This window comes from Neodiprion pinetum, chromosome 6, assembly GCF_021155775.2.
Source record: "Neodiprion pinetum isolate iyNeoPine1 chromosome 6, iyNeoPine1.2, whole genome shotgun sequence".
NCBI classification, from domain to species: domain Eukaryota; kingdom Metazoa; phylum Arthropoda; class Insecta; order Hymenoptera; family Diprionidae; genus Neodiprion; species Neodiprion pinetum.
The window spans coordinates 4,001,590-4,021,877 of NC_060237.1; the positions used below are offsets into that span (position 1 = coordinate 4,001,590).

The window sequence follows — 20,288 nt, forward strand, 5'->3', positions numbered from 1 at the left end:
ACTCGCTCCCGTTTAACCCGACTTTTATTTTTTATGCCCGCCGATTTTCATCGTTTTTAATATCGGAAATTGAAACTGTTTCACAGAAGACAACCTTAGCGGTTAAATCCCCCGGAGCAGCGCACTCCGGGTATAAAATCCCGATTTTTATTGCCGAGCTTGTTAGTTTTTTAATATCTATATTTACGAATCGCGCGAGTATATACCTTACACAATATCCGGCGGGTAAAAAGTCTCGGCCGCGCAGGTCTGGGAAAAATTACGCGTATTCGACGGGGTCGCGGGGTGGGTGGAAATTTTATTCTGTCCAGAAGCTCGAGAGTACCTGACCGCAGATATGGATTTTGGAAATTAAACGCACGCGGCGTTCTCGAGAGTCCGGTTATTCCTGAAGAGGGTGGAGGCCACCCTCCCTCCCTCCCTCCCTTCGTAACGAAATCGAGCTAATTTCATCCCCGATTATTGTTAAAATTCAACGAACAGAATTAATTGTAAAAGCTGCAGAGTGCAGCTATGCCGTAACGGTAATACAGCGTCAGCGCTAATTTCCCGACCAATTTATATTCCGTGAAATTACCACGCGCGCCATTGTAAATCCATCCTGCGGGTTACGCGCGTAAAATAATATGTATAACCGATCCCCGTTTTAGCGACGAGTAAAAAAGACGGGCGAACCGAGCCGATCAGGGACGTGCCCAGCTGTCGCTGCAGGGTGGATAAATATTTATACTTTGCCTATCAATTCCAAACGACATCCGTTACCGCGCCGACCCAAATTCATCGCTTTTATCTGATGATCAAAACCGACGGAAGGAAGAAACCGGAAAACGGAAACGGCTCTCGATCGATATTATACGTTATATACCGAGGATATCAACAATGGGACCTGCCTGAATTACCTCGGGATTCCAGAGCGCCATGGATCTTGATGATCTGAATAGATGAGAATATGTCCTTTCAATTCTCCGCTAGACGAAACGAGGGAATTTTATCGTCGCGTTGTCAAACAGCCCTTCGAACCAATGCTGAACTTGGAGGTAAATGATTTTAATGAAAGGTCGAGCCGGACCGATAACTTCGAAACAAAAGCAATATCTCGCGAAAAGACACGATCAAGCATGCGCTAACGTAATTTACGATCAAAATGCGGTGTTGTTAAAAATGTCACGAGTGATTCATGCCGGCACTCGGTGCGGAAAAACGTTCCAGTCATAGATTACGTTTTTGCTAAGCTCGCTCCGACGTTGCACCCCATAGAACCTGGTCTCCCATCGCCGTGGCCGCATATCCGCCGTTTTCCATGCTTCCGAATACCGATGCAAGACCGGAAGTCGGTAGGGATTTGATCTACGACGAGAGTTCCCGGTTTCTTTGCCCGCCTCCACTTCCGTTTCACCAAAAAAAATCTTTATCCGTACCCCCGTCGGTGGATTTGAATTTGGAAAAATTTCCACGAGGGGTTGAGAGAAAATTTCACTCTCGTGGATGAGACGGTATATCCCAGCAGCCGGTGCGCGCGGATACAAAAGTGATTACAAACTGAAATTTAGGCCGCGATAGGCGCGGCCGGGAAACTATTTCGGCAGCCATAACCCCGCGGTAGAAAATGATTGTGCAGCAGCGAACCCAACCTAGCTGCCCGGAATAATTCGTGTCTCGAATTAATAACGGTTCTGCCCAGCTCTCGGCAGCTTTGCAGGGCTGACCCGGAACGGCCGCGTCTCAAAGTGCCGATCCCCAATCAAGATCCAATCCTTGGCCCCCGATCCCGCCCCCGCCCCCTCTCAAGGAGTTATCCGCCCGTTCCGCGTGGATTCGCAAAGTCCATAAACGTCTCTTTGATTTATTGACACACTCCACCGGGCGACAGATGCCCTCGTTAATAATCGAAATTAACCCCCGCGCCGCGACGCTCGGATTTAAGACAAACTAATCGGCCGGACGAGAGAGAGAGAAAGAAGGACGGATAGCCTCGTTACTTCAAACGTACAATGACGGACGTCCACGTTTCGCAAAGAATATTTACTCCGGGAGTTAAGTAAGGAACGTAGAATCGTGCGAAGAGAAGCCAAAAGGGAAGGGAGAGGTGAAAAAAAATCAGGGGACGGGGGGCAAAGAAAATGTTGAAGAAATTTTATATCATCCGGGTCACCACCGTTACGACTAAAGTTTCATCAGCACCGCTGCGCGAGCCGGTTGCTGTATAACTTTGTTTGAAATTTGTGAGAGTGGATGAAAATTGATGGCGGAAAAACTTTTGCCGATTTTATTGTCTTTATACAGCTACGACCCGCTCGGCGGCATGGCAGACTCCTAAACCCTGCGGCCACTTTTGTCCTTTTGTTCTAGTAATTTTTGTTTTTTTTCAACTCTGAAAATAGGGGGTTGAAAATCGAGAACGAGAAGCAGCAGCTCTTCGCCACGTGCACCGTACGCGAGTATAACCAGGTATGGGAAAGATAAGTTTCTCCGAAGGTAGCAGTCGCTTTCGAGTAAATATCAGCGTTACCCTCCTTCGAGGGCGAATTAACCGACTGCTGCAACACGTAATGGACTTAACGTGAAAATACTACGGCTTGTTTCGCCAACTTCGGAAATTACCTTCAAAGTGAACTCCACCCCCGTCGTAGGTAGCCTGCACTTTTCTCCCCTCGCATCGTTTCCGTCTTCGGGATCGAAGATCGATTCGCGTGTGCAAAGCGCGTTCTTTCATTTCGTCGAAACAAGTGCGGAGTTTGTGGAATTTTCTCGACCCCCTTGCGAGACGCTCGTTTCGATCGTTGCAGTCCCAGCTGGTGGAATATTCCAAGAGAATATTCCGCTTCACGGCGGAACGAAACTGCGGTTATTTACCCCGGGGTATCCAGTTGCGGTGTGTCTCGTCCTTCGAGCGTGCACATAGCTATACACGAGTAAAGACATTGCAGAACTTTAATCAAGGCACGAAGCGTGAGTGAGAATCTGAAATTGCGTCACTTTGACGATCCGTGCTAGATAAGAAGGGAGGACGATGACTCGAACCAAACTGCACTGGATGCCTGTGGATATAATTCTGAAGAGAATTTGATTTCAAATTGCCATTTGAGACCAGTTCCTCATCCCCTTCGTCCCCCGTTGCTTCTCGCGCCTCGAGACGTTCTCGGCTCGAATTTACCGCATTTCTCTCTCTCTTCTCTCTTTCTCTCTCTCGGCAGAGTTGTGCAACTGCGGCGGTAGTCGACGCAACCTGAGGTACCGAGGACGAAAATTCCACGTAGGTATCCGACAGTGGGTGTAGAGAGAATTTTGCCAAGCGTGTAATGCCCTGAATGTTGACTCTGATACAGGCAAAAGAGACTAGTTTCGTTCCGTCATAAAGGCGAACTCGTACACAACGTGCCTAACGTGAAACATAAACTCTGCTCGCTTTTACAGCGAATCACACGGACTGATTCACCGGTGAAAAGAATTCACAACGTGTAAGGGGCAAATGATGAAAACGAAACCTCTGCCCTGTTCCAGTTCTCTTTCACAATCGGTAACGATTGTGCAAAATGAGAGGAGATTTCCACCTACTCACGTGTTCTCCTTCGACATTACGGAGTAATTGAAAATAGACGAGACGCGTGTCGTGTGACCGATATGGAAATAGGCGGCGTGCGGATACCTGTTTTTCACAAAGTCGAGGCCAAGATTCTGGCTCCAACTTTTTTCCTTTCACCTCCTTTTGTACAACGTTTCTGACGGATACAAATTGACCCGCGGGTCCAACGTCCGGGTAATTGGTCGGCCGTGTCACGCTGTTCAAGAACGTAACGAACCCAGGGGACACCCTCTAACAAGCCACCATCGTCCCCTTACGCCTTGTCGCCGGCGGTTATGGGGTCGTATTTATATTTTATGCAACGGAGATCCGAAATTGACGCCTGACTCGAATCCGCCTCGTTCTTATTTCGCCCTATCCCCATGCAGACCGGTGTGTTCCTTGACTCGACGAAGTATCCCGACCGATTTCCCGCCCTATTTATCTCGGAACCGCGGTAGATCATCCTCGGCGGTATCTCGGACCCTTCGGATTTCGCAGACAAGGGATGAAGAATCTTTCGTCCTTTCACCCCGCTTCCGGGTCAGCGACCACCGCCAGATGGCCGACGACCATTATCACCCGGCGTCAAAGAGATTAAGAGGAAAAGAAGAAGCACAAATGTCGGTGCCAGTGAGCTTTTGCCGGAAACGGAAATGCAGCGATTTGGAAGAATCGTCAAGTGAGGTCGACTCGAGGCTCCTTTTCGAGTAAAGTGGAAGCCTCGTCGAGGGTCAGGTTGAATTTGGCGTTCGATACTCGGCGACCCTCTCAAGGTCAGATAAAAGGAATTAACCTAGACGGAGAAGTGTCGGTGCGAAGTGTAATTACAGAGTCGGGTAGGCGCTGCCAGCTACCAGCTACCACCCACACTACAGGTGAACTCAAAATTGTTGAAAGTAATTAGTCGCTGTAGTCGGTTATAAAGCACCGTATAATTAGTAAGAGGGCGTTGAATTTAGACCCGTTCCCACCGAATTAAATACCAACACGAAAACACATGTCGCTTGTGCCCCAGTCCCGCCAACCAACCAAGTAACGAACCAACCAACCAACCCTGGACTGGCTCTCATCACGCCTCGCCGAGTAACGCGCAAACATCTTACCCAGCTTGTTTTGGACCAAAGCCGTAGCCCACTTGATATAATATAACACCCAAGTTAGCACTCTACAACTCCTCCGAGTTCATTCTGCCCCTGGAGTGTATATACGCTGCTAATTAATTGGTCTAAACAACCAGCTGCGAGAGCAGCGCCTAGACAGAAAAATCAGAGTAACCGAATGACCTTTCCAAAAATCACAAATCACAACCGAGACACGCTGCGATTCTTTCTCCAGCGAATCGTCCCCAATTCTATCACTAGCCATCTAAATTCCCGACATCACTCTTCGAAGCAAGAGAGAGAGAGAGAGAGAGAGAGGGATGGATGGAGCATGATATCGGGGAAGGCCTTGGCTCGGGATAACTCGGCGAGACTAAGCCTTAAATCGCAACCCTTCGCAGAACCGCAACATCCACTTCTACGCGCCATTAGCTGCGGCTGCTGTTTAATTGTATCCCCAAACCCTGCTGAGACTCTCTTTCCCATATCACGGTACCAACTTCAAACCGCGCCCCTTTCCACGCCTGGTCGAGTTCACCCAAAGCGACACAACTATGCAGACGATCGGATTCCGCCTGTGGTTGTGCGGAACCTTACCGATAGATACAGATGCAAACGTGGCTGCCTTCGCACAGTCCTGCAATTGGCCAGTGCCAGCCACTCCGATATCCGTTCACCGATTGCAAACCGATTTCCACACTCTGTTCACCAAGCTCATGGAGTTTGTCAGGATTACGGTGGTTTCAAAATTCGTACGTAATCCAATGTCAAAACGCGGAAATTCCTCCGGCAGCCTTTTCACATCCTCCTTTCTAACCCTAAAATATTTACAGGGACCTGTGGAAAGCACGCTTGAAATAATGGAAGACCAGGACCAAGGTCGACCCTTCCAAGTTGAGACGACGTATCCTGACGTTGAACGGTCGCCTTTTCTCACCCCGACTGTCTTCATTTTTTCGCCCACGTAGTCCCAGCTCGACGTCAACGCAGACATGGAATGCCCACCGGCCATTGCCGGTGAAGTTGACCAGCTTGGCGATGGGACAGACGGACGTGCAGGCGACCAGCTCTCTCTCTCTCTCCGAGGCTAGGCGTATCCCAGGCGCGAGATAAACTTTACTTAGGAAAAGTTTCAAATTGATGATCGGCCGGGCGCTCGCCGCCCTCCGGTTTCGTCCTGTAAGTAAACTATTGCGGTAACAAGCCCTGGGGTTGCGGCAGCAAAGCTATCCAAACAACGACACACTGCTTCGGTGGGTGTTTGTACTTTTTCGACCGCTTCACCCTCTCCTCTCCTCTCCCAACTTTTTGCTTTCATCTTTGCACCCTCGTTTCGTTTCGTTATCCCCATCCCCCGTCTTGGGACAGCGAGAGCAGTTTACCTTTGGGGTTCGAAATTCTGACTTTGAGCGACGATAAACTTTGCATATTTAATTCCTAGAACCTCCCCGTCGCAAAAACATACTCAAATAACTCTCGACGTTTCCCCAATCAATCCATCGACTCGCCTGATCCTGACGATAACGCGAAAATTCATCCACACCTGAATTCTTCGACCGATCGCAACGTCGGATAAAGAATCAAAGCCACGTGCCAGCGAAGTCTTCTTTGATAGCTACCCGTTCTCGAGTTCCTCTTCACCATCGCTCCTCGCCCCCAAAAGTTACCCCCAAGCAGAGAGACACCCTTGGTCCACGACACGCCCACCACGAAGAAGCTCCTCTTGATTGTGATTGAAACAAAATGTGTCAGAATGGCCATGACTAACGATCTACACCGTGATTATTTATGAACTTGGGCTATATTGTGCGTCCGCCGTGATAGTACCTGTGCCATCACGTCCACCTGATGGTAGAGTATTGTGCCTGGACTTGGCCGTACCTTGGATGGGGTCAGTATCGATTTTGCGTGTCGCTTGGCTGCAGCCCTGTCAAGCGGTGGACACTGCTGTATTATTAACTACTTTCTCTCGAGAACATCATTCGAGTCTCCGAGATTAATTCGTCCGCGTGTAGAATGGCAGTGTCAAAACAGTGACGGGAACCGGAACGACGTCTGTTTCGCTCCAGTCGATGAAATTAACGTTTGCTTTTATTCTTTTCGTTTTTTTTTTTTTTTTTTGTTACCTCCTGTCTCGATGTTTCCTTGCTTTATTAATGCCTCAAGTGCTAATACTCTCCTCCTCCTCCTCCTCCTCCGGCTGTCCAACGTTATGGCAGGCTCGATAATTACAGGTTTTCCTGGGTATGAGTGTAATTAGGTGGCTGGTTTTATTCTAAAGTGAGGAGAACGTAAGGCGGAATGAAAAAAAAATAAAAAATATATAATTCCAACGTTCTTTTCGTACCATTACGGTTATACGTTACTGTCGCGGGACCTCGTGCTTTCTTAAATAACATCAATTACCTTAACTCGCCTGGTGGTGATATTAATATTCGCCCTACCTGCTCGATCGAAATGAAAAAATATTATACACTATCCTCGCGCTGCTGTGAAGCCTTGCCGCGTAAATTTCCGATGACTTCGCCCGATCCGGAACGTCGGCAATTTATTACATTGCTTTAGTAATGAGCTTTGTCCAACGAACGACGACGCGCGGGAAGCTAATTACCGGAATTAGCCAGTCGACCGGATAATGAATAATCGAATAAATTCCGAGGTTATAAATACTGGTGAACTTGAAGGGGGGAGAAAAATTTCTCCATGAGTTCAATTTCGTTGAAACCTTGATCGGACACCGTCGCGGAAAAACATTTCCTTTCTTCTCTTATTCGCATTATTTCTTGGCACGACCTTTGCCCCTGGTTTCTCTCCGTTCATTTTTGATAGTCGTATCAGGTTTCTCAAACGAGAAGCAAAGTCCTTAAGATCTTTGGCTGGATAGGAGGAATAGGAGGAGGAGGAGGAGGCACGTACACCGAGATATAAAAGTGCTAAAATAAAGATCTGACGCGGCTAACAGGAGGAGCCTGGAGGAAATTTAATCTGACCTAACCTCGGCGCGCCTTCCTTCGACCTTTCGACCCTCGTTGTCTAGAGAGAACGGTTTAGCTGTAAGCAAAATCTTCGTTGGATTAGACTCGCTGGCTTAACGAAACGGAGGCTCAAAGCGGCATCGCCAAATCGTGTCTCAAGGTCACCGTAGAGAGAACTTTCTAAATACCATCATCAGCAGTAGCAGCAGCTAAAACGTACACGGCTTCGAAGTTCGGAATTAAGGATAAGAGAAATTTTGACGACTCGGGAGTTTCTCGCCGGGCTCCTTCTACTGCAGGATGTAGATTAAAGATCCTCCTCGAGGGATCTTTTGTTCTCTCCCGATGTACCTCGAACGTTCCACCTTTACCCCAGTTTCCACCTCGTCTCGCCCTTCAACTACTTCCGGCCAGCTATTTTCCACAAAGCTTTGTCACCGTGCCTACCACTCGAGCTTAAATTTAGGAGCAATGCAGGACCCTTTTGTATTCATGTCTCATCTGGGAACGATCCTTACACACGACGTTCAAAAGCTCCCAAGCGCTTCAAGGTGTTGCATAGCGCGTACCATTTTATCGCCGAAGTAATTCGTTTCCGGTTATACGGCTGCACCGCCTTTCCGGCAATTCCCCCGACTATCCGAGAAAATATGTACCTCAATCGAATATTCATCGCAGGTATAGGGAAAAAGTGTGACCGCGATCAGCGGAATTTCTCTTTTCCGGTGAACGAGTATTCTTTTCACAGTGACACACGGCCCGATCCATTTCGATGAATCAGACATGAGGATAATCGAATTTCAGACTGATATACGCCTGATGTGTACACGGGTTGAAAAAGGAAACAAGAGAGCGAGTCATCTGCTCCAAGTCAGGGACCAGTCAAGGCGGCTCCGAGCAGCGGGATTTAATTTGTCAGTTAACAGAATTGGGTTATAATTCAATATTGGCCTGCAATGTTGTACCTATCTCGAGTCACCGACCCGCCCGGGTACACGACAGGCTCCATTGAGCAACCGGGCGAGATGTCTCCTCGCGTCCCATTCAGCGGCACACACACACAATCAGGCAAACACGCGGAGAGTCAGGGATCGGCAGCAGCAGCAGCAGCAGCAGCAAGCAAGCAAGCATGCAGCCAAGAGGAGGTTCGAGCAGACAGTAGACGGCCCTCAACCGAGCCAGTATTGACAAACATCTTCATTAGCCTCTGTTGCCTCTGCAGTGTTGGAGACAGAAGCGAAGCTCTCCAGGGTGGATCCGAGATGAGAGCCAGAGCCGGATGATTGACCCATCGTCCAGCCCATGACCGCCTGTCCATAGCTGTTCACCAGCCGGGATCAATGCGGGGGAAATTAGGAAGTCGACCAAGAACCGACTCCGTCTTTTCCAAGCATCGGGTTAAAACCCCGGGCTCTTACTTCGTGCGAAGGAGGAGAACGAGACGCGGAGATGAATCTGCTCCAGTAGCCCGGATTACGCGGAAGGATTTGAACGCTGTCTCGGGTCGTATTCGGGGGTGGGTTAATCAGTTATTCCAACTTGTCCCGTCGTTGAACTTCGCTTTGGATGCCCGCCTGCTCCTCGGCGTAAATAATTAAATTTTAATCTTCACTGGACGCCGTTTAAGCCCCGACTCAAACGACAGTCTCAGCCCGGTTTCCCGGGGGGGAGGAACAAGGCGAAACCCGAGAGTCCGTGCATTCGACCTTGCCTTCGACTCGGCGTATAAAAAATTCAAAGAAAATTAATTGGGAATCGGATCGAAGGAGGCCGACTTCGAAGACGTTCGTCGACACTCGTAAGACACTCGCTACATGGCGATAGACACGTCACTGCAGGGTGTCGAACTACGGCGTTGGGTCAGAGATGGATGCGGGTCCCGCGAAAAGAGGGAAAATAAAAAGAGGGAGAGAGGGAGAGAGGAGGAGACCTTTCGCGGATCGTTGGAGGAAAGGTTTAAGCGCGGTGACATCGCGCGGTCGAAAGGAGAGGAGGTTTGCGAACTCGTACAAAGCTCCCTCGCTCTCTCGTAGATCCCTCGGTCGTTCCATCCCTCGCTTTCCCTCCCCCTTTAGCCCGATCTCTCTGTGTGCTTAAAAGACAAAGCGTAATGGACTACTCTTGGGACGGGGCACGGTAGATGTGCCGGGGCTTCCCAGAGGCTGTAGAAACGAACGGGAAGACCAGCCCGCAAGTCGGATAACAGGCGGCCGATCCATCGGCACGTAGATTACATGCAGGACTCGCGCGTGGAAAGCACGAAGCTTTCCGGATCGATTATTATTTGCCGGAGAACGCGGTGCTGGATGGCTAAAGTGTCGTTACAGGTCGTCGGGAAGTTTTATTCAGGACGCGTTGGGCGAGGGCTCGCATTGAAATTATCGCAAATGTCCGACGATGAAAGAGAGAAGGAAGGAAAATAGGGCGTTCAATTATAATCGAACCCTGTATATTTTATGTCTTTGTTTAGCGGTAAAGAGACTCCGAGGTAAGGGTTGTTTCATTATCGACAGACAGGAGCATGAAATTTTATCGCGTTAGCGTATATAGGGAGAAAATTAAAACCACTTTAACAACTTTCTTACAACTGGGGCAAAGCTTTACATGGATGTATATCTTCTTGCGTTTAGTTTTATTCTGTAGACGACGAGAATTCCTGATTTTCGATCTCACCTACACCTCCAACTGTCGCCTATCCTGGACTCACACTCAGAAACAGACTTTCCTCTTCTGCTAAACTTTTACCTCTTCCTTATTTTCCTTTTTATTCGCCGTTACTACTTTGGATAAAGTTAGCGTGTAATGCAATGTCTGGCTAAGCAGACATAGTAGACGATACGAGACTAGTTTTAGAAACAGTCTATAACCACGCTCTCTTACCGCGCTATAAATATATTTGAGGAAACCATTGGAAAGGAGAATTTCATTCCATTGGAATAAGATTCTAGAACTTCGAGTTACGAAATTCATTTCACGAATTTTTCACATTCAAAGCATCGGAGAACGCAATTGACATCCGTGCGAAAGAAAAATAGGAAGAAAACGGTCCTTTCAAAGCTATGGAACAAAAATATCTGTTTCTCTGGAAAAACAACCGACGCAATCGTATGACGGATTAGAATTCGCGCGGGGTCGATCAAAAGCTGAGCATTGACGAGGCTGTGACGTCATAAGGGTGTCAGTCAGGCGTTTGCTGGGTGTAGCCGTTCTACTCCACAAACTCTCATCAAGCATGAAAACATCGAGGGGAGAGGACGTTGTTTACAAAGTAAAGTGTCGACGATGCGCTCCCTCTCGTCCCCCTTCGTCGTCCTTCACCCTTTCTGGCGTAACCCGGTCTCATGTGAGCGACCACCACCACCACCACCACCACCACCACCACCAGCACACCAATGTCTCCTATACAGCATAGTGAAGACAAGGAGATATTCTACCTAGAAAACGTTTCGCCGATATCCACGCGCCATGTACCAAGGAGAAGAGAAGTGCCACTAGTCGCTGCTTCGGGGGCTAAAAGCTCTCCGGTTACCCTTCGCACGTCCCGTCTTTCAGCAAATAAATTTTACAAGAAAAAGAATTCCGGATTTCATGATTAGATTTTCCTCGCCTTATTTTTGAGTCGAAATGCGCCCTTGGAATTCCCTTTCAATTATACCAACCGAGTTCAGTGTGTCAACGTCCCCCAACGACAACGACGACGACGATGAAAATAGGAAAAGTTTTAGCCACCGCGCGGTAATGGGGATGAAGCCATTCGAGGCTCTTCAAATAATTCAAATTGTGCACCTCGGTAACGTTTGGATCGGGGGCACACAAATCTCTCAGACTTGGACTGTTCAGCGGTTCCTAATCAACAACCTCGACCAAAATAAAGATAACCGCTTCTCGGTGGGTGCTTTACTTTTGCAACATATACGCACAACGGGATGATTTTGTCTGCAACCAGTCTCTCCGGAGTGTAACTGCCGCGGGACTCGAGCAGCCTGCAAGCACAGTGCCGAGTGCAGCCAGCTGGCGATAAACCCGAGCCTAAGCGGAGTCCGCCATTACGAGTAATTGCCTGCAAATGACGGATCGCGTCGTCGAGTCGAGCCAATCAAGCAAAGCTTGTTTCCACTGTACGTCGGCCAGACCAGTAAGCCAGGAGCACCGTCGTCTGTTGTCTAATTGTACCGTGGAATCAACACTGCTACTTAAAGCTAGGTAGATGGAAGCCAGAACTTTGCCTGACGTGTATAACGTAACTTTGAGCTTTCGGTGTTGAGCAACATCCGCATCCGACGGGTTGCGGTTGTGCAATATAGTCGAGAACATTTTGCCGCGATGGTAGATTATGGCGATAATTTTTGCGGAGAAAAGGGAAGGAAGGGATTTCGAGAGATAAAAATTATTTTCACCGTCGGAGAACGACACCGGCTAGCTTCCGTCTGGCTGGCAGACGGTTGGATTAAACTGGATTGCTCAAGACGAACGAGCTTCCCCCTTCTTTCCTTTGGTCACATATTTTCCAACGATTAACGTCTCCGCCAAAAGAAGCTTAGCTTGGTCACCGTTCGGTAATTTATACCCTCCCAGCATCGTAGAGGCTGGCTCTATTCAACGGTGAGCAAAAACTGAGCAGAAGCTGATGAACCGATAAAGAGAGAACGAATAAAGAAAAAAAAAAGACGAATAAATTGCCATGTTTATCAGCGAGTCGTTCTGGAAAAAATAGCGAATATATATATATCATCCCCGCAAAGCTTTAGAAATTAAGAGATCACCGTCTGAGGGTGAAACGGAAGTAATCCACTGCAAGCTGTAGCCGGAAGCTTTTTCATTTCGATGAATCGATACCCTTCCAATTATTCATGCAAATTAATTTATCTCGTCGAAAGTAGTCCGCCGGTTAATTGTAAAATAAATTAAGCCAGGCGTCTGGAGGTCTACATATAGGGGTTGGAAAATAGACGGTCGGGAGGACGGGAGGGTTGGGGAGGGTAGGGGAGGGTGAGAGCGAAGGAGGATCGGCAGTGATTTTATGCACGAGGTGTAGTAGGATGTAGAATACGTGGATCGGGGCATATTGCAAACTACTTATACAACACAAGCTCGCCCCGACACACCCACGCACAGGGCGAAGTAGAAGCCTGGCTTAGGAGATCGCGAGTGTGTGTGTGTGTGTGCGCGTGTGTGAAGGTCTGGAGAGTGTTACAGTTTCGTACAGCTTAAAGTTTTCTCCTCGTACCCATGTACGTATCATATCCGTGTTCCGGAAGAGATTACAACGTCCTATGCATACCGTAGCAGCAACGTCTCACAGCCGAAACTATAACACCGATCTAGCCTCAAAACGACGCCCAGCCGAAAAATATCGGCGTGACGCGAGTATAGAGGGCGAATAAAGCCCGCCAAGCCCGGCTTTACGGTTGTTCCGCACGATTGTAAAGCTCCGAGCCGCTACGGCCGCAGTAGTAGGAACTAGATGCGGTCAGCCAAAGTCCAGAGTCAGACAATGGACGTGCAAGCTCGAGCCGCCGCCGCCGCCGCCGCCGCGCTATTCGCGCTGCAAAGCACTCCCGCTGGTCTCATCCGTCCCGTTCCCGATCCGACATACAAAATTCACGGTCCAGCGCAGCATACCCGCCCACCAGATACTCCCTGCCTTTGCGAATCCGCCGTGTGGGTTGCCTATTACGCTTGATTATTTTATCGGGGCTTGCGGAACGAGTTTGAGGCCTTGCCCGAAACTCCGGTTCGCGAGGCCCGTTGTCTACCAAATTCGATTATCGATTATCTCTCTATTTGTTTATTATTTTAAGGAGGTTTTGTCGACCCTTCTTTCGGCGGAGTTCACTTCTCGTCTTTCGAATCCGAAGGTTTAAAGGAGAAATACTGGATTTCTCTTAGGTGATGATGGGAATATGAAACGATAAAAAAAAAAAATGTATCAGTCACTAAATTCTGTTTTATCAAATTTTTCAATTAGGAAAGTCAAAGCATACAGGGTCCAATAAAAATATAGAGAATCGGCGACGGTGATATTCTCATTCGTTAAGACGATTTTATACTTTGGCTTTCTACACGTCGACTTTTTTACATTTGAAATTTTCTATCCTTAGATTTTCTATGTACGATAAAACCTTACGAGCTAAATTTTCGCGTTTTTAAAAATTCTTCGCCGCTACCCTTCTATCTTCTTATCTTTCCACATTTTTAATCCCACCCCTTTTTTCCCTAAATGATACGCTAAATTTCTGCTACAAACGTAACGCAATCAGTGTATAATTTTTAAGTAGTACTTTTGGAAGCTGTATTGAAAAACGAAAAAATACACGAAAGGATATGGAAACACTGCTGAAGAATTACTTTTAAAAAGAATCGAAGAAAAAAGAACTACGGCTCAAAAATGGATCATAGCATGAACATTGAGCCGATTTCTTTGTTGTACCGAAGAGTTTTTCCGTCCACCGTTCACTGTCCAGTTAACCACGTTGCCGGAAAATGATCAGTTGCGTGTAGGTAAGATTAAATTTTGGTACAGGTAGGTATAATTGATAACCCTTGGCGTGCATGCCGTGAGGAAAAGCCCTGCGTCATTGAGCCGGAGTAGCCTAGCTCGAATAGAATACTGGGATAGCATCACAATTTCTCGATCCAGTGATCCAGTGATCCACCGATCCGCGGATAAGACGATGGAACGACGGGACGATAGAAGGGTATCCTTTTACGGTGAATCGGCACCATCTATCAGGTCGGGTCGACATGATTGGCGCTTAGGGTGGAGGTTCGTAGCCGGGCTTAAAACAAGATGCCCTGATTGAATGGAGGCTGATACATCAGTGCAGGCGAGAGGGGTTCGCGTTAAAGGAGTATATATAAAAATAAAAAGAAAAGAAAAAACAAAGAAGGAAAAAAGGGCGCGCAGAGGAAAAAATTTATATATTTCGTAAAATCGAACAAAGAAAAAAAAAGAAAACTACTACGATACAGGGGCGGAATATCAAATGACGAGAAAAATCGTGGCAGAGAAGCGGGAAATAATAAAAAAAAATAAACGAAATTTAAAAAACAAAACAGACAAAAAAAAAATGTGGAGGAAAACACCGAGGCTTAAAAAATGAATAAGCGCGATAATGCGGAACGAGCAGATCTGCAGGAAATAATTCCTCTCTCCTACCGTCGTCGGCATGACGCAAACGTAAAATGTAACAGAGATGAAAACCATCCCGTTGCATGGCTGCTCGCGATGAAACGACGAACCACTCAACTTGATTAACTTTCAACAAAAATTGATTCGGTTGTGAATTTTTTATTTATTTTTTTTTTTTTTGCCCCATCCTCAGCCACATGTTATCGTACACGTCTTTTGTTCGCTGAAATTTTTCCATCGCGTTTATACACCTATACCGTTGATGAAATGAAAACCGTCCCATCCGTCCGTTGTTGCCACTCACCAGCGATTCAATTATAAGTGTAACAAATGATTTCAACAAAGACATTGAAACTCGAAAATATGCTATACGAGAGCCAAACACGCGTTGTATGAAAAAACCATTCGCATTCGCTGCGCAGTGACAGGGAATCGAACGTTTATCCCATGCAGGAAGGCATATCAAAGCTCGCGGTTCTGAAGGGCACGCGTCATTGTCCCGCAGGAAGCGGAAAAGGAGAGAGAAGCGTTTATTCGCCCCGGGACAAGTCCCCTCAGGTGGAATAAAGACAGGCGTACAAACGTAAAATGTGTATGGGTGTAGAATACGGTAAAACCGAAAACGAAATCAAAACCAACGTTGGAAAAGATATCGAAGGAAGACGGATAAGGATAGATAAAAATAAATGGAACAAAAATGGGCGACGAATAAATAAGGATTAAAAAAGGGGGGAGGGGGGGGATAAACAGTAAATAAATAAGAGAGAGGGAGAGAGTGGGAGAAAAGCGGCAGTAATTGTCACTTGATCCCAGGGCTTGCGGCGATATATCATTTACAGACAATTACCCAGAGAGGCTTTTGCCTTGCGGCGATTCAAGCTCGCCGAGCTTCCGAGCAGAGCTCCGGCCGGCTTTCCCCTTGCATCGATGCACCTTCTAAACCAGGATTGCCTCGGCGAAGGCAATCCAATTGCTCCTCTTCCGCCTTCGTGTTTTCCATCAACTCCTTTTCCTCCTTTCGCCATCTCTTTCTTCATCTGTATCTCAGACTTCCAATACGCTTTCACGCTTTCTCACCTTACACCTTATGCACTTCGCTGTTCAGTTTACCGAATATTACACCCTGACTTATAACCCTTCACGGACGGTATTTTCAGATCCTAGTACGCGATGCTTACCGCGATTCAGCGCCTCGATTTCCGATCTTTTTTTTCTTCCTTTACACAGTTTAGATTCGACGACGTGCGAACGTTTTTCCATATGCCGATAAACTGCAGGCATTAAGATTGCTCAAAATTTTCTTCAATTGCTTTCGAATCAAGTATACTCAAATGTTCCTCAATTTCAAGCTCTTAATATCAACGCTCGAATTCTTTATCCGATATCCGTGCGTTACTCTTCGGAAACAATATTCTACGATAAAGATAACTGAGCCAAGTATCGACGTATATCCCGCTACCGCTGGAATACAGAATAATCATAACTCATACACCTGTCTGCAGGTGAAATGGTATGGTTTCTGTCTGGAATATACCGACGCGACTGAAATCGATTAGAAACTGTTGTGATGTTTGCGCAGCGACGTTTCCCGGGTATACATATACAATTGTGCGAAAGCTCACGTAGTGCAGATATCTTCTTGGAAGTGTGCAAACAGGACGAGTAATAAAACCATGAGGATCGTTTGACATGTACGAGCGTTATTCAGCGCGGCCTCGTACCGATCAGTCCGAATCATGGCTCATATGTATAAGAAATGAGTTCAAATATCGTAACAACGCAGATCTAGAGTATAAATCAGGTTCTCGGACAGTTTGTAAAATCGACAAAAAAATTGCATGATAGGTTTGAAGGAAAATTAAGACTCGTTAAATCTCACCGAAAAAATGCTCCCTTCTCGAATGGAATCGGGTTGAAAGTTTACCTGAAATCAGATAAAAAAAAGAGAAATTAAAAAATTGGACCGATCGCAGGCAATGCGCTAGTAAAAAAATGTGACAAACACGAAGGATCGAGGTTAACGACGTGCATGGCTGTCAGGGACTCGCAGTCCTGCTGCAGTCGATATCCCCCGGGGAAATGATTTGGGTAAAATCTACTCTGTGCCCCGGAGACGCAAAACACGCGTATTACACAAGCGGAGTGAAATTACCTACCGGTTTACCAAACACCGCAGATTAATTGGGTGTCCGCGATGGGTCTGCAGGATGGTGGTCGAGGCGCCACGGGGTTGATTCCTATTAGAGCCTATCACGGCTATCGCGAAGCTTTCTACAATGGCCACGCGTGAGAAACGGCGGTGCTGTTATACTAAATCACGTTGGTAGTAATGACGCCCACTGATTGGACGATTTAGATCACCGTTTAGATTGCAAAATCCTGGAGGCTAGACCGTCCCGTTCCTGCAGGGTAATTATGATCGCATTGGCTTCGCTTCAACCACCCTTCACTGTTTCCGGGATGATCTGGCCTCGTCACGTCACGGGTTGAATCGCAGCTTTCCAGCCTCCGACGTTAAGGTCGAACTCGACGTTTCTTGCCGTATGTTTTAGCGACGCCAGCGGCGATCGTCGCTCGGATACACCGAGCAGTGAATAAATGACAAACAACAAGAAAAAAAGAAAAAGGAAAGGAAAGAGAGAAAGAACGACGAAACAAAGCTGCAGGAAAATGGACTCTAATTTGGCGAAAGCGCAATTTGTTGCCTGACATTTTTTTTCATCCAGTCTCCGCCTCCTCGTCTCTCCTCGTCTCTCCTCGTCTCCCAGAGTTATGTAACAGATTTCTGCAGGGGGTGACCTGCCGTCGACCGACGGTTTTACAAGTATATACAAGAGGGGGGAGGGGGAAGACTAACGAATACGAAACAAACGATCGTAAGAGTATCCGCTTTTTCAAACTCAACACTACCGACAAATTTCGCCGTTTTTACAGGTAGGTATATACCGTATACGTATACACCCTTAACGGCCGACTGTTTGGTATAATATACAGGAGGTGTATAAATTTTCGCGGAAACTACTTGACGTGTCCTGCGTATATATGCCTAATAAGCGCGCAATATTCATAAGGCCTCGCGGGGGTCTTAGCTGCGTTATACGTACATACATAGTGCGCGTATATATTTGAGGAGACCTGCACCGGAAGTACCGGATACCAATTAATTATTTCGAGTCAGGAGCAGACGCGGTGCGGGAAGATAAGTAATATTATTCACCTCCTTCTTACATTTTATCGCCTATCAAGTCCTGATTTCGGCAAATTTTACCCCACGTCAGAAACCATTCGAAACATAGCTGATTAATCGGTGAAGGTTTTTCGTTGCCCGCGATTTCGCCCGTTATTTACGTACAATCATCCCAAAATTGCTTTCTCAATTCTCATCCGCCCGTTCGTGTGAACAATTGAGCTAAATTTTGCAAGTTCCTCGCCAACTTTTAGTTTCCTTTCATTCTACTGATACAATCCTTTACCGATAAATGATACTTTTGGAAAATCTAAGGATTTTAGACCGACCACGAAAGAGAGAGAGAAAAAAAAGAAACAATCAAATGATTGATTAAAACTGGAATAAAAGTAACGAAAAGAAGTCTGCGAACGATACAATAAATGATTTGATAAAAAAAAAAAATAAAAAACACGAGCCTGCTGCGAAATCGCAAGTAAATTGGCGAGATTTTCCTCGGTCGAAACACAACTCGTGCGAACTGTGCCTGCGCAACATCTCGGGGAACATTATGAATCGGGTGGATCTTGAAACAAGCTGCAGAGCTGTGGCTCGCCATAAATCGTATCTTTGTTTCTGTTTGCGGTCCTCGTTCCGAAGGGATGAGGTTTCAAAGGTGAGAGGGGATGAGGAAGAGGGAACGGGAAGGTCTCAGAACTCGCGGCTATTCGAAGCGACCATCCATATATCAAGGATGCTATGTAGCGGGTGAATTATGTCCTTCGGGTTGCCGAGCCGATCCCTCGTGCAAAACTATTGGTGCACAGTTTTCTATATCGTCTTCTTTTTATTTTCCAAAGATAAAAATACAAATTCCTCAGCGTTTACACAGTTGCAGACTTGCGACATACACGCGGCTTCTGCACACAAATATATACAACGCGCAAAGTCCGCGCAAACTAGGATCCGGGACTTTCTCGAGGAATAAATCAGCGGTGTATAAATTCTAAACTCAAACCCGTATGGACGTCGTCTTTTCAATACCGCGAGAGAGGCGGTTTTGCAAATACCCGGGCAAATATTTATGGGTTCATTACGAAATAAGGCAACCGCAATGTCTCTGGTATTTGTAGGTACACGTCACGAAAAAAACAAGGCAGTTCGATCAATATTTTTAAATTAAATTCTGATCAAATTCATTGGTCGACACTCGCAATGAAATTATTACAATCTCTCCTTGCGCCATTTATTCCATATTAAATATTTGTAAAAATTTGCCAGAAATACAAGTTTTCTGTTTGACATAAGAATGTCCGTTTCTGACGCGAAAATCTATTTCTTATACTCATGGGTAATAAGGTATCTTTCCGCGTCCAATTCAATTGTTACTAGTTCCCCGTTATCAGCTTTAACAAATCGGAATAAATCCCCCTTAATTGTCAAATTTTTACAAGCGAACTATGCCTGATTGTGTAATACAGACGACTTAAACTTCATCTTGCGACGCCGCGACGTGACATTTCTCTGAATCCAACTGTAAAGGCGACACGAAATAAGCGCGATGCACATATGCCCGAGAGATTCCTTAGCTCAGGTTGCATAATCCCCCGCAATTGACCCGGGGTCAAAGGTCGTCGTGTATAACCGTGTCGTCAACTCCATCCCCTATTCTCGCCCCGCGATGTTGGATACCTAGCGTAAATGTAGGTGACGCTGCAGATCGGTAGCAGAGAGAGAGAGAGAGAGAGAGAGAGAGAGAGAGAGAGAGAGAGAGAGAGAGAGAGAAAGAGAGATAGAAATAAAGGCGACGCCGCGTCTACGTACACAAGTTTACACTGAAAACGCGTCTGTACCACACTCCTGTAGGTGTGCAACGTGCACCAAGGCAATGTGGATCGGTTCCCGGTGAAACTTTCGAGGACAGATTGGTCTGTTGTTCTCCTAACCGGAGTTTGTCCCGTAGCTTCAACTATACCCGGAAGTAGGAAACTACGCGAGGCGACGTACCGGCGGGGTGCCGATGATGCTTTTCCAACGTATGCGTGTATAGGTATGCTGTATACGTACGTAGTTACAATGGATACGTATATTATAGAAGGGAACGTTTGCCAGAGGAGTTTGCTGTAACTAACGTGGAACAACTGATCTTCCTGATCCATTTTACGCGCATTACCTACACGTACTGTATTTCGCCCGAAATTCGTACGATAAATTTGGCCCTGTTTAAAATTCGCGAACAATTCGTACCCGCGATCTGCGGCAGAAGCTCGAGTCGAGTGTTTATTTATTTTTTTTTTTTCTTCAATCGGTAAAAATATTCTAATATCGAGCAAAAGTCACAGTTCCCCGA

The 20,288-nt window shown here is 46.7% G+C and overlaps 1 protein-coding gene across 5 annotated transcripts in view; it reads right to left on the reverse strand.

Annotated features, from left to right (window-relative positions):
* Positions 1–20,288, reverse strand: part of Ten-a (tenascin accessory) — a 488,025-nt gene that overhangs the window by 339,526 nt on the left and 128,211 nt on the right. Inside the window, exon 1 of one of the 5 annotated variants that reach the window (XM_046630320.2) lies at positions 16,652–16,670. The exons of the other annotated variants lie outside the window; for them this stretch is intronic. The gene's annotated coding sequence lies outside the window, so the exon portion shown is untranslated. Of the gene's footprint in view, positions 1–16,651; positions 16,671–20,288 lie in introns of those variants that run through there. 5 annotated transcript variants of the gene reach the window in all.